The sequence below is a fragment of the Pristiophorus japonicus genome, chromosome 1 (genome assembly GCF_044704955.1).
Source record: "Pristiophorus japonicus isolate sPriJap1 chromosome 1, sPriJap1.hap1, whole genome shotgun sequence".
NCBI lineage: Eukaryota > Metazoa > Chordata > Chondrichthyes > Pristiophoridae > Pristiophorus > Pristiophorus japonicus.
Genome location: NC_091977.1, coordinates 300479369 through 300494762, shown reverse-complemented (window position 1 = coordinate 300494762; position 15394 = coordinate 300479369). Strand labels below are relative to the sequence as shown.

At 44.4% G+C, this 15394-nt stretch overlaps 1 protein-coding gene across 15 annotated transcripts in view; it reads right to left on the bottom strand.

Moving 5' to 3' along the window:
* The window catches only part of fam49bb (family with sequence similarity 49 member Bb), a 253404-nt gene that overhangs the window by 49342 nt on the left and 188668 nt on the right, over positions 1 to 15394 (bottom strand). For 13 of the 15 annotated variants that reach the window (XM_070888514.1, XM_070888524.1, XM_070888517.1 and 10 more), the window contains one exon: positions 1288 to 1397. The exons of the other annotated variants lie outside the window; for them this stretch is intronic. The gene's annotated coding sequence lies outside the window, so the exon portion shown is untranslated. The remainder of the gene's footprint in view (positions 1 to 1287; positions 1398 to 15394) is intronic. 15 annotated transcript variants of the gene reach the window in all.

The window sequence follows — 15394 nt, the reverse complement described above, 5'->3', positions numbered from 1 at the left end:
GATCGAGAGCGGCAGGTAGCGCACGCGCCCGATCGAGAGCGGCAGGTAGCGCGCGCGCCCGATCGAGAGCGGCAGGTAGCGCGCCCGATCGAGAGCGGCAGGTAGCGCGCCCGATCGAGAGCGGCAGGTAGCGCGCCCGATCGAGAGCGGCTGGTAGCGCGCCCGATCGAGAGCGGCAGGTAGCGCGCCCGATCGAGAGCGGCAGGTAGCGCGCCCGATCGAGAGCGGCAGGTAGCGCGCCCGATCGAGAGCGGCAGGTAGCGCGCCCGATCGAGAGCGGCTGGTAGCGCGCCCGATCGAGAGCGGCAGGTAGCGCACGCGCCCGATCGAGAGCGGCTGGTAGCGCGCCCGATCGAGAGCGGCAGGTAGCGCACGCGCCCGATCGAGAGCGGCAGGTAGCGCGCCCGATCGAGAGCGGCAGGTAGCGCACGCGCCCGATCGAGAGCGGCAGGTAGCGCGCCCGATCGAGAGCGGCAGGTAGCGCACGCGCCCGATCGAGAGCGACAGGTAGCGCACGTGCCCGATCGAGAGCGGCTGGTAGCGCACGCGCCCGATCGAGAGCGGCAGGTAGCGCACGTGCCCGATCGAGAGCGGCTGGTAGCGCACGCGCCCGATCGAGAGCGGCAGGTAGCGCACGTGCCCGATCGAGAGCGGGAGGAAGGGTGCGCGCGCCCAAGCGAGAGAGAGAGGAAAGGCGCGTGCGCCCGAGCGAGAGAGGGAGGAAGAGCGCGTGCGCCCGAGCGAGAGAGGGAGGAAGCGCGCGTGCACGCGAGCGGAGGAGGAAGGGCGCGCGCGAGCGAGGGAGGAAGGGCACGCATGAGCCGGAGAGAAAGCGCGCGCGAGCGAGCCGGAGAGAACGCGCGCGCGAGCCACAGAGAACGCGCGCACGAGAGAGAGAGAAAGCGCACGCGCGAGAGAGAGAAAGAGCACGCGAGAGAGAGAGAGAGAGAGAGAGAACGCGCACTCGGGAGAGAGGTGGCGCGAGGAGGACAGTTATGCAACATACTGTGCATCAATGCAAAAGAGAATTTGGCTTTATATTGATATAAACCGTGCAGTGTTATTTGGTGTAAAGTTGACAACCAAATTTAGGCAAGCAGCGCAAGACTATTTGAAGGAAATAGTCTCAAGGGCTTTGATTTCACGGTTTGTGGTATAATTGCGACTAATTCAAAGTGATGCAAAAACAGTCTTAGCAATTAAAATTCAGAACAATACCTCAAAAAGGTTGAATGGTACAAAAGATAGATTATATACCTATAGTGTAATATTTTGTAATTTTCTTACCAAGAGGGAAGGGTACAGTTATGTTTGAGTTGCAAATAATGTCAACTGCATCCAGTCACTACTTGCCCACTTCAGCAAGGTACCAGAGAGCCCCCAGCATGAATTGCCATCTAAGGTAATGAAAGAGAAAAAAAATTAGGGAAAATTGGGAAAACACAAAAAAGAATTCTTCATCCATAATTCAAATAATTAAGCAATGACCTCACAGGATGAAGTCCCTTTCTTAAGCCAAGTTATTTTGGATAAACGATCAGCAGCTTCCCTTTCCTCATCTCTTCCAATTCTTCCTCTTTCCTTCTATCCTGAAGGCAGTGATTCACGTGGTGATACGTTACCAGTGGACCTCTCTCACCACGAAACCTTGTGGTTACCATTTTGAGCAAGTTGCAGTAGAAACGTATCGTAGGAAATTTGATTCCAGGAAGAATCACAGTCAAGTAAGCCCCTTTCCATTTTTATCAAACATCCAGACATGCAGTCAAAAACTTTTTAGGAGTGGAAATGATGGGTGACTCAAGTCATCTCTGCATAGAGCAAGGATTGAAACAGAGAGACAATTATCTGAATGGTGACAGATTAGGAAAAAGGGAGGTGCAACGAGACCTGGGTGTCATGGTATATCAGTCATTGAAGGTTGGCATGCAGGTACAGCAGGCGGTTAAGAAAGCAAATGGCATGTTGGCCTTCATAGCGAGGGGATTTGAGTACAGGGGCAGTGAGGTGTTACTACAGTTGTATAGGGCCTTGGTGAGGCCACACCTGGAGTATTGTGTACAGTTTTGGTCTCCTAACTTGAGGAAGGACATTCTTGCTATTGAGGGAGTGCAGCGAAGGTTTACCAGACTGATTCCCAGGATGGCGGGACTGACATATCAAGAAAGACTGGATCAACTGGGCTTGTATTCACTGGAGTTCAGAAGAATGAGAGGGGACCTCATAGAAACGTTTAAAATTCTGACGGGTTTGGACAGGTTGGATGCAGGAAGAATGTTCCCAATGTTGGGGAAGTCCAGAACCAGGGGTCACAGTCTAAGGATAAGGGGTAAGCCATTTAGGACCGAGATGAGGAGAAACTTCTTCACCCAGAGAGTGGTGAACCTGTGGAATTCTCTACCACAGAAAGTTGTTGAGGCCAATTCACTAAATATATTCATACAGGAGTTAGATGTAGTCCTTACTACTAGGGGGATCAAGGGGTATGGCGAGAAAGCAGGAATGGGGTACTGAAGTTGCATGTTCAGCCATGAACTCATTGAATGGTGGTGCAGGCTCGAAGGGCCGAATGGCCTACTCCTGCACCTATTTTCTATGTTTCTATGAAACCTTGTTGGTCCATCGACTCGGTACCCGTCCCAGGTGGTGCACTTACAAATTGACTCATTAGGAAAACTCATTTTATATTACTGGCCATCTTTGAGAAAAACAATAGTATACAGCTATGTATAAAGAAACATTTTTATAGAAAGATCCAGAACTCCAAAATCAGAGGACGCACTCCTCCGCCCAACTATTTCCATCGCCACAAAAAACTATCTTGTACAGCACAATGCAGATGGCAAAGCGTTAAAGACATTTCCAGCACTATATGTAGTAAAAGCTTTCAATAAATGCCTATATGTATAATTTTCATAGTCATTATTGCCAATGTAAATCCATGATTAATTTTCAAAATGCAAAGAAGTATGTCACAGTAATTATTCCAATGTTTCTTAAAGCCATCAGAAGACAGCCTATTATTTACATTATTAAGCTACTAGTGACAGTTCAGTTGCATTATCACCACAAAGTGGTAAAATCGAAGATAATTTCCAAAAGATATATACGCTGCTGTTGGTGTCAGCTGCAAAGCATAGTGTACTTGCAAGAGCATAGCCAAACAGAGAGCACAGAAGAGCACGCTGGTAACGGAGTGATTTGGGAACGGAATGAGGACTCCAAAATGGGAATTGGTTGAGAATGGGAATTAGGTCCAGAGGGGGAAGGAGGTGCTAAGGAAATTAATCAAGGAACAAAAGCAAAAAAAGAGTAAAAAGGGAGAATTTTAATTGAAGTGGGGTGGGTTTTTTTTTACCTCCTTTAAGTTTCTGCTCAAACAAGCTTAAAACTTTAAAGTTGCACAAGGTTACAATATTTTGTGCATTGTAGAAGTTGAGGTTCTGGATGGTATCATCTGCAACAACTGAAAGCTGACCGATGCACTCCAGGCCTTAGTGATCAACTGGCCAGGCATCAAAATATTAGCAAAGGAGAAGTTTTTATAGAGGAGTTATTAGAAAAGTACACATTGGGGGTCAGAGAAAGAGAGGAGACCCCGGTAGCCAGAGGAGAATGGGTCACTATTCGAAGGGGGGCCAGAAGTCGTGGTTGAGTAGTGGGGTAGGAGCAGTCATCCCTGGCTGCCCCTTTTTTCACATTACTCCATTACCAGCTCACTCTGTACTTTAATCAAACTAGGTGATTCCAATCCATACAATAATGTTCAGTCCCAATAGTGAGAAGTGGTACTGAGAACTAAGAGGATGGAAAAAAAGCAATTAAACAAATGTAAATTGGGAGGAAGCAAAGATATAAGAAAGCAGAAAGCTTCTAAACTTCGACATCGGAGTGAAAAATTCAAATGGCCAGAATTACAACTACAGGAAACAACATGTCAGGGCAAGAAAAAAAAACAAGTTGGAAGGAAAAGGCTAGGCTTAAGAAAGCATCAAATTAGACTAGAGGCACAAGATGGGACAAGCATGCAAGAGAGTTAGAATATCATCATCATAGGCAGTCCCTCGGAATCGAGGAAGACTTGCTTCCACTCTTAACATGAATTTTTAGGTGGCTGTACAGTCCAGTTGGAGTTGTCCATGAGGGACCTGACGTCCCAGGCCCTGAACTTCATGTTAGAGGAGTGAAAGATGCCTGTGTGTGAGTTCTTTTAACATGGGGTGGTCGTTGCACACCGGCTACCACACGGGCTTAGCTGAGCAAATTCTTGATCCAGTGACAAGGGGGTCCAAGATGACTGGAGACCAGGCACTGCTGTATGGGCCTAGTTGCTTACAGTGAGATGTTGGCCGCAGGCTCGGCGCTGTGTAGTGCCCTTGATGATAGGTGGTACGAGGCTTGGTTGGGGGCAGGCATTGGGAGGGTCGGTGTAACTTTCCACCCTCAACCTCCCCCCTCCCACTGTCTAAACTTCCCCTAGCCCTCATAGAGGGTCTTAAACACTTAAATCCCTACTCTAAACCCAACCCTGCAAATCCCACAAGTTCGGGCCTACCTCAGGCTTCCCATCACACCATCCATCAGCAACGGGAGCTGGGCCTCCTGTGGCGACTGGGCGTCTCGATGCAACTTGAACCTCCCGGCTGGTCCTCCTGCGGCAGCTGGGCCTGGCTATGGGGCCTCCACTCCCCCCACCCCCCTCCAGCAGCGATCGGAACACCTCCAGCGGCGGCAGATGGACCTCTCCTCCACGATGGAGTCTGGGCCTCCTCAACGACGGCTGGAACTCCTGTGGCAACAGGCGACCTCCTCCTCAACGGAAACCGGGTCCTCCTCTCCTACGGCGGCTGGCCTCCCCCCACCCCCTTCCTTCAGCGATGACTGGAGCTCTCTTTCCCCACTGGTGACCTGGCCTCCTCTCCTCCTCCAGCACGTGGTGAGTACCATGGCGGTGACCCTCCCTGCCCTCTCACTCTGAGTTAGAATATACCTAGCAAATGACAGATGTGTGAATGATTCTCAGTACGACTATGCATTGTTCCAAATCTATTTCAAAACAAATACAAATTAACCATTTCAATTTCTGTAATCTCCCCATTCTACCTCTTTTACAAGCTTTGTTTTTTTTTAGAAAATCAGTATTATGGTCATTACCCCTTTGAATTTGCCTTGTTCTCCTATATTCCAAATTGTCCCCTCTGTATCCTCACTTTTAAAACAGAGACATACCAAAACCATTTCCTACTCTATTTCATTCTTTCCCAGGACTTACAGTATACAGGCTTTTAAAACTCAAGCTGGACATCACCTAATCACTACTACCTAATTTTCCCAGTTATTTCACTTACTCTTTTCAATCTTAGAACTGTCACCCTAAGTTTCTCAAAAAAATGGTTCATGTAGTTAAGCGTGTTTCCTGACGAATAATGGTGCAACTGCTTAGGCCATTATTGCAGATCTTGCTTGGCCACCAGGAGGTGCTGTCACACTCTCCATCCTTCTAACTGTTTGTAACTGTTGACAATCCAGCCAAGATCAGCAACTCTACATTCAGGGGAAGCCCTTGTTTGATTATGAAATTAAACTGAAATTGACCATGGATCTCCCAGACTGCTGCAGTGTATTAACACTATGCTTTCCTGAAATCTGGTCAATCCAAGAACTTTTACTCAGTTTGGTAATTAATTTGAAATTTGTTTTAAATATATCTTAAAGTTAGGAAGGAACAAGCAAGCATATCTTGTCCTAATGGAAGACGTATTATTTAAGCGTGAACAAAATAATGATAAGATTATGGGGTACGATAGCATAATGGTTATGTTACTGGACCAGTAATCCAGTAACATTAAATAAAAAGCTAGTATCAGTAATGGTGACCATGAAACTATCAGATTTTTGTAAAAGCCCATCTGGTTCACTAATGTCCTTTAGAGAAAGAAATCTGCTGCCCTTTCCCAGTCTGGTCTATTTGTGACTCCAGACCCACAGCAATGAGATCAATCTTAACTGCCCTCTGAAATGGCTCAAGAAGACAGAGGGCAATTTAGGGATGAGCCTTGCCAGCAATGTCCACATCCCATGAATGGGAATTAAAAAAAGATTGCACATTGAACAACGGCAACATAGTAAACAGATTTAGCGCCACCATGTGGCCACATACAAAACAACCAAGAGCAATTGTCATAATCATAAAGGAAGTCTGTTCACTTGGTAGGATTATAGGCAAGCTCTAACACTGCTGTGCACATCCATCTATACAGGACCCCGCTTAACATGCATTAACAATGCAATCTGCAAGAAAATTAGATCACAAAGATTTCAGATTTCAGAAGTGGCATTATCAAAACACTAATACTTTATTTAAATGCAATGCAGTCTGCAAATTGTAAGACCAAGAACTCAGTAGATCTTAATATATCATATTTTGAAGCAAAAAAAATGTTTTTTCAAAAATTATATTTTAAAACGCTGCCCAACTGCGCTGGTTCATGCAGATTTTACATTTGGTGATATGCAAATGAATTTGAGCAGAAACCTAGTATCAAAACTAGCACAATTTGCATCCGGATCACTGATTGCCCCAAAGCAGAAATTCTACCCCATGATTTTTAATGCCACTATTAATTTGACGATCAAATGTATCTTTCAGCATCTGCTGCTATCCGAAACCATTTGTGTGAAACCCATGATCCTCTATTAAATATACTTCAATTATGTTAAGTATAACCAATACTAGAACAATATGTTATTTTTACGTGCACATGGTGTTTGAAAAACAAAGAGCATGTTGCAAAACAGACTTGTGCAATTAGCACAACTTGGACATAGCTCATCATAAACAGACCAATGTGAATATTTAGATCTGTAAATAAATCTGTTTTTGAATGAAACCTGACGATTAGTATTTGTGTACCTCACTGAAAACAAAAAATAGTTGTAGTCTTGCCAACCCTATACCAAAGTGACATCTAGTGGTTATGTTTACTGAACACAAAAGAAACACTGGCCCAGATTTCCCGGAGACTTGCACCATTGTAATAAATCAAAAAATGCTGGAAACATTCAGCAGGTCAGACATTTCAATTTTGAGCTGAAACGTTAACTGTCTCCATAGATGTTGCCTGACCTGCTGAGTGTTTCCAGCATTTTGTTTTTATTTCAGATTTGCAGCATCCACAGTATTTTGCTTTAGTACACCATTGTCAGCCATGGCTCAGTCAGTCACACTCTTGCCTTTGAGTCAGAGTCTTGAGCACAAAATTCTAGGCTGACACTCCAGTGCAGTGCTGAGGGAGTGCTGCACTGTCAGAGGTGCCATCTTTCGAATGAGACGTTAAACCGAGGCCCCATCTGCTCTCTCAGGTGGATGTAAAAGATCCTATGGCACTATTTCAAAGAGAAGCAGGGGTCCGGATGAAATGCATCCCAGGGTATTAAAAGAAATGGCGGAAGTTATAGCAGATGCATTCGTTATAATCTACCAAAATTCTCTGGACTCTGGGGAGATACCAGCGGACTGGAAAACAGCTAATGTAATGCCTCTGTTTAAAAATGGGGGCAGACAAAAAGCAGGTAACTATAGGCCGGTTAATTTAACATTTGTAGTGGGGAAAATGCTTGAAGCTATCATTAAGGAAGAAATAGCGGGACATCTGGATAGGAATAGTGCAATCAAGCAGACGCAACATGGATTCATGAAGGGGAAATCATGTTTAACTAATTTACTGGAATTCTTTGAGGATATAACGAGCATGGTGGATAGAGGTGTACCGATGGATGTGGTGTATTTAGATTTCCAAAAGGCATTCGATAAGGTGCCACACAAAAGGTTACTGCAGAAGATAAAGGTACGCGGAGTCAGAGGAAATGTATTAGCATGGATCGAGAATTGGCTGGCTAACAGAAAGCAGAGAGTCGGGATAAATGGGTCCTTTTCGGGTTGGAAATCGGTGGTTAGTGGTGTGCCACAGGGATCGGTGCTGGGACCACAACTGTTTACAATATACATAGATGACCTGGAAGAGGGGACAGGGTGTAGTGTAACAAAATTTGCAGATGACACAAAGATTAGTGGGAAAGCGGGTTGTGTAGAGGACACAGAAAGTCTGCAAAGAGATTTAGATAGGTTAAGCGAATGGGCTAAGGTTTGGCAGATGGAATACAATGTCGGAAAATGTGAGGTCATCCACCTTGGAAAAAAAAACAGTAAAAGGGAATATTATTTGAATGGGGAGAAATTACAACATGCTGCGGTGCAGAGGGACCTGGGGGTCCTTGTGCATGAAACTCAAAAAGTTAGTCTACAGGTGCAGCAGGTAATCAGGAAGGCGAATGGAATGTTGGCCTTCATTGCGAGAGGGATGGAGTACAAAAGCAGGGAGATCCTGCTGCAACCGTATAGGGTATTAGTGAGGCCGCACCTGGAGTACTTACTTAAGGAAGGATATACTAGCTTTGGAGGGGGTACAGAGACAATTCACTAGGCTGATTCCGGAGATGAGAGGGTTACCTTATGATGATAGATTGAGCAGACTGGGTCTTTACTCGTTGAAGTTCAGAAGGATGAGGGGTGATCTTATAGAAACATTTAAAATAATGAAAGGGATGGACAAGATCGAGGCAGAGAGGTTGTTTCCACTGGTCGGGGAGACTAGAACTAGGGGCACAGCCTCAAAATATGGGGGAGCCAATTTAAAACCGAGTTGAGAAGGAATTTCTTCTCCCAGTGGTTTGTGAATCTGTGGAATTCTCTGCCCAAGGAAGCAGTTGAGGCTAGCTCATTGAATGTATTCCACTCACAGATAGATAGATTTTTAACCAATAAGGGAATTAAGAGTTACGGGGAGCGGGCGAGTAAGTGGAGCTGAGTCCACGGCCAGATCAGCCATGATCTTGTTGAATGGCGGAGCAGGCTCGAGGGGCTAGATGGCCTACTCCTGTTCCTAATTCTTATGTTCTTATGTCCTAGCCAATATTTAACACTGAAAGAGATTATCTGGTCATTATCACATTGCTGTTTGAAGAAGCTTGCTGTGTGTTTTCCTACATTACAACAGGGACTACACTTCAAAAAGTACGTCATTGGCTGTAAAGCGTTTTGGGATGACCAGTGAAAGGCGTTGTATAAATGTAAGTCTTTCTTTCTTTTACCATTGTAATGTTGGACTTGTTTTCCAGCGCAAAAGTCCCAGGAAATTATGACATAAGTGAGTTATGCCATTCCTCACGCCGTGTCATAATTTCCTGGGATTTTTGAGCTGCTCCACCAATATTCTCTCTGAAACCATGGAAAGTTGATCATTATCTCTGCTCTCAAACCCCAGTCAAGATAATGGCAATCGCATGTTTCCTGGACTTACACTCACCGCAACCACTTAAACTGAAAGGTAATGGTGCTGGTGAATGCATTTAAATTAGTGTTCAAAATAATTGATTGAAATGACATAAAATCTCTTCTCTTTTTCGATACATTTAATTGTTAGCTAAAACTCTTCAAAACAATTCATCAGTGTGTGTTAGGGTCAGGGTATAAGAACATAAGAAAGAGGAGCAGGAGTAGGCCATTTGGCCCCTCGAGCCTGCTCCGCCATTTAATAAGATCATGGCTGATCTGATCTTGGGCTCAGCTCCACTTCCCTGCCCGCTCCTCATAATCTCTCACTCCCTTATCATTCAAAAATCTGTCTATCGCCACCTTAAATATTTTCAATGACGCAGCCTCCATAGCACTCTGGGGCAGAGAATTCCACAAATTTACGACTCTCAGAAGAAATTCCTTCTCATTTCAGTTCTAAATGGGCAACCTTTTATTCTGAAACTATGCCATCTAGTTCTAGATTCCCCTACGAGTGGAAATATCCTCTCTGCATCTTCCTTGTTGAGCCCCCTCAGTATCTTATATGTTTCAATAAGATCATCTCTCATTCTTCTAAACTCCAATGAGTATAGGCCCAACCTGCTCAACCTTTCTTACTAAGTCAATACCTTCACCTCAGGAATCCACCTCGTGAACCTTCTCTGAACTACCTCCAATGCAAGTATATCCGTATATTGCACATACATTGCGTGTACAGTGTAGGGCTCTGAAGTGCCAGCACGTCATTGATGAAAGTAAGTGCACGAGAGAAATTCAATTCGGCCCGTTTGAGCTCAAAAGGATCGGTGCGCTCATCATGTGCACCAGATGCCGGAGGCTGAACTGAAATTGGGCCACCTGTGAGTATTCCCAGTGAGCTGTGGACAGCTCTTAGGCCTCCCTCCTGAGGCATCGCATCAGTTTCCTCTGGACCCATTTGGGCCGGCAGTGATGCTGGCAGCGGCCTTCAGGTAGGTCTCGGGAGCAGCCCGCAATTGTACTTGGAGCTGCACGTTAGCTCATTATAGGGAACAAAGGAGGTAAGTTAGGGGTTGCTGACAGTTTGGTGGTGAGTGAGATAGCTGTGATGAGGTGCAAGCAGGAGGGAGAAAGGGTAAACAAAAGAATAGTAAGTGAAAAGGTTATGTCAGAGGATTCATAGAATAGATTCATTGAAACCTACAGCACAGAAGGCGGCCATTCGGCCTGTCGTGCCCATGCTGGCTCTCTGCAAGAACAGCGGTGCTTAGTTCCACACCCCTGCTTTTTGTCCATTACCCTGTAAGTTGCTCACCCTCAAGCACCTATCCAACTCAATTTTAAAATAATTTATGGAATCAGCTTCCACCACCTTTTCAGGTGGAGTGTTCCAGATCCCGACAACTCTTCGAGTGAAAATATTCCTCCTCATCTCCCCTCTAGATCTTCTTCCAATGATTTTGAATCTATGCCCCCCAGTTATTGATCCACTCGCCAGACAGAATATTTTTCACTATTTGCTCTACCAAAACCTCTCATTACCTTGAAAACCTCCATCAGGTCACCTCTTAACTTTCGCTGTTCCAAGGAGAACAGTCCCAACTTTTCCAACTGTTCCTCATAACCGAAGTTCTTCATCCCTGATAACATCCTCACAAATCTCCTCTGTACCCTTTCTAATGCTTTTACATCTTCCCTGAAGTGTGATGCCCAGAATTGTCCACAATACTCCAGCTGAGGTCAAACCAATGATTTATAAAGTTCAAGCATGGTCTCTGCTTTTATATTCTTTCCCTCTATTTATAAACCCAAGTAACCCATATGCTTTTTTAACCACCTTCTCAACTTGCCCTGCCTCCTTTAAGCATTTGTGTATATGGACACCAAGGTCTCTCTGCTCATCTACACTTTTCAAAAAAGTGCCATTTATAGTATACTGTCTTTCCATATTAGTCCTCCCAAAGTGCATCACTTCACACTTCTCCGTATTGAACTCCATCTGCCATGCTTCTACCCATTTCACCATCCCTGTCTGTCAGCCTGAAGCTTATAACTATCCTCATCATGCTCTACCAAGTTTCGTATCATCCATAAACTTTAGAATGCTGCTCCCTACACCCAAGTCTAGGTCATTTATAAAATTTGCAGAGTAATTGACCCAAAACTGACCCTTGGGGAACACCACTGCAAACCACCTCCCAGTCTGAAAAACATCCATCTACCCCCACCCTCAGCTTCCTGTCACTGAGCCAAATTATGTATCCATATCGCCACTTTTCCCTTAACTCCATGGGCTTCCATCTTCATAATAAGCCTCCTGTGTGGCACTTTGTCAAATGGCTTCCAAAAGCGATATATGCATTTACTACACTAGTAATGTGCTGGTTCCTTTACTTTGGTATGTAATTCTAAAAAAAAAATTAAGAAAAAGAACAGGATTCGTAGAGCGAGAGTTCCTAACAGCTCAGGGATGTGGAGAAAGAGAGAGAAAAAAGCCCTGGACTTTAACATGGAGGGGGGGGGGGGGGGGGGGTGATGTAATAGAAAAACATCTAGAAACCAAAAATATAACTAAAAAGTCAGTATGGATTTCAAACAGAAGGTCATGCCTGACCAACCTTATTGAATACTTTGAAGAAGGAACAGTAAGGGTAATGCAGTTGATGTAGTATACTTGGATTTTCAACAGGCTTTTGAAAAGGTACTGCATATTAGACGCATGACTACGGTCAGAGCATGTAGAGTCAGGGAACAAGTAGCAGAATGGACAACAGGCTGACTACAAAACAGAGAGTAGGGGTTAAAGACTGGCAGAAGGTGGGAACATAAGAACATAAGAATTAGGAACAGGAGTAGGCCATCTAGCCCCTCGAGCCTGCTCCGCCATTCAATAGGATCATGGCTGATCTGGTCGTGGACTCAGCTCCACTTACTCGCCCTCTCCCCGTAACCCTTAATTCCCTTATTGCTTAAAAATCTATCTATCTTTGACTTGAAAACATTCAATGAGCCAGCCTCAACTGCTTCCTTGGGCAGAGAATTCCACAGATTCACAACCCTCTGGGAGAAGAAATTCTTTCTCAACTCGGTTTTAAATTGGCTCCTCCGTATTTTGAGGCTGTGCCCCCTAGTTCTAGTCTCCCCCACCAATGGAAACAACCTCTCTGCCTCTATCTTGTCTATCCCTTTCATGATTTTAAATGTTTCTATAAGATCACCCCTGATCCTTCTGAACTCCAAGGAGTAAAGACCCAGTCTACTCAATCTATCATCATAAGGTAACCCCCTCATTTCTCAAATCAGCCTAGTGAATCGTTTCTGTACCCCTTCCAAAGCTAGTATATCCTTCCTTAATTAAGGTGACCAAAACTGCACACAGTACTCCAGGTGCGGCCTTACCAATACCTTATACAGTTGCAGCAACACCTCCCTGCTTTTGTACTCCATCCCTTTCGCAATGAAGGCCAACATTCCATTTGCCTTCCTGATTACCTGCTGCACCTGCAAACTAACCTTTTAGGATTCATGCACAAGGACCCCCAGGTCCCTCTGCACCACAGCATGTTGTAATTTCTCCCCATTCAAATAATATTCCCTTTTACTGTTTTTTTTCCCAAGGTGGATGACCTCACACTTTCCGACATTGTATTCCATCTGCCAAACCTTAGTCCATTCGCTTAACCTATCTAAATCTCCTTGCAGCCTCTCTGAGTCCTCTACACAACCCGCTTTCCCACTAATCTTTGTGTCATCTGCAAATTTTGTTGCACTACATTCTGTCCCCTCTTCTAGGTCATCTATGTATATTGTAAACAGTTGTGGTCCCAGTACTGATCCCTGTGGCACACCACTAACCACTGATTTCCAACCGGAAAAGGACCCATTTATCTCGACTCTCTGTTTTCTGTTCGCCAGCCAATTCTCTATCCATGCTAATACATTTCCTCTGACTCCGCGTACCTTTATCTTCTGCAGTAACCTTTTGTGTGGCACCTTATCGAATGCCTTTTGGAAATCTAAATACAGCACATCCATCGGTACACCTCTATCCACCATGCTCGTTATATCCTCAAAGAATTCCAGTAAGTTAGTTAAACATGATTTCCCTTTCATGAATCCATGCTGCGTCTGCTTGATTGTACTATTCCTATCTAGATGTCCTGCTATTTCTTCCTTAATGACAGTTTCAAGCATTTTCCCCACTACAGATGTTAAACTAACCGGCCTATAGTTACCTGCCTTTTGCCTGCCCCCCTTTTTAAACAGAGGCGTTACATTAGCTGCTCTCCAATCCGCTGGTACCTCCCCAGAGTCCAGAGAATTTTGGTAGATTATAACAAATGCATCTGCTATAACTTCCGCCATCTCTTTTAATACCCTGGGATGCATTTCATCAGGACCAGGGGACTTGTCTACCTTCAGTCCCATTAGTCTGTCCAGCACTACCTCCCTAGTGATAGTGATCATCTCAAGGTCCTCCCTTCCCACATTCCTATGACCAGCAATTTTTGGCATGGTTTTTGTGTCTTCCACTGTGAAGACGGAAGCAAAATAATTGTTTAAGGTCTCAGCCATTTCAACATTTCCCATTATTAAATCCCCCTTTTCATCTTCTAAGGGACCAACATTTACTTTAGTCACTCTTTTCCGTTTTATATATCTGTAAAAGCTTTTACTATCCGTTTTTATGTTTTGCGCAAGTTTACCTTCGTAATCTATCTTCCCTTTCTTTATTGCTTTTTGTGTCATTCTTTGCTGTTGCTTAAAATTTTCCCAATCCTCTAGTTTCCCACTAACCTTGGCCACCTTATACGCATTGGTCTTTGATTTGATACTTTCCTTTATTTCCTTGGTTATCCATGGCTGGTTATCTCTTCTCTTGCCGCCCTTCTTTTTCACTGGAATATATTTTTGTTGCGCATTATGAAAGAGCTCCTTAAAAGTCCTCCACTGTTCCTCAATTGTGCCACCGTTTAGTCCTTGTCTACTTCAGCCAACTCTGCCCTCATCCCACTGTAGTCCCCTTTGTTTAAGCATAGTACGCTCGTTTCTGACACAACTTCCTCATCCTCAATCTGTATTACAAATTCAACCATATTGTGATCACTCATTCCGAGAGGATCTTTTACGAGGAGATCGTTTATTTTTCCTGTCTCGTTACACAGGACCAGATCCAAAATGGCTTGCTCCCTTGTAGGCTCTGTTACATACTGTTCTAAGAAACAATCCCGTATGCATTCTATGAATTCCTCCTCCAGGCTACCCCCTGCAATTTGATTTGACCAATCGATATGTAGGTTAAAATCCCCCATAACTACTGCCGTTCCTTTTTCACATGGGAAGTGGTGTTCCACAGGAATCAGTGCTGGGACCACTGTTGTTCACCATTTACATAAACAATTTGGATCCAGGAATCAGAAGTACAATTTCAAAATTTGTGGATGACACCAAATTGGGGGGTATAGTTAATACTGAAGAAGAGTGTAACAAAATACAAGACGACGTAAATAAACTTACAGAATAAGTGTGTAAATGGCAAATGAATTTCAATTTAGAGAAGTGAGATGATACATTTTGGTAGGAGGAATAATGAGGCCACATACTCCTTGGAAAATAAGTGGGGTAGAAGAGCACAGAGATCATGGGGTAGAAATTCAGAAATGATTACTAGTAGCAAAGTAGGTTAACAAAGCCATAAAAAAATGCTAACTAAACATTGGGGTTCATCTCTACCAGAAATGTCATATTTAAAAATAAATCACAATTACATTCCTAAATTTCAATTGGCACTTTCAAAACAGCTGTACCGTGTGTTGGTGGCACTCCTGAGCTTACAGTCATTAACGTTTATCGAGTAGTTTGTAACCACATTTCAAGCTCAATGCATTTTTATCTTCTTTTGTGTGCCTGTATATACCATCAACGATGTCTCCGCAAGATCCTGCAAATCCCCTGGGAGGACAGACGCACCAATATTAGTGTCCTCGAACAGGCCAACATCCCCAGCATCGAAGCACTGACCACACTCAACCAGCTCCGTTGGGCGGGCCACATTGTTTG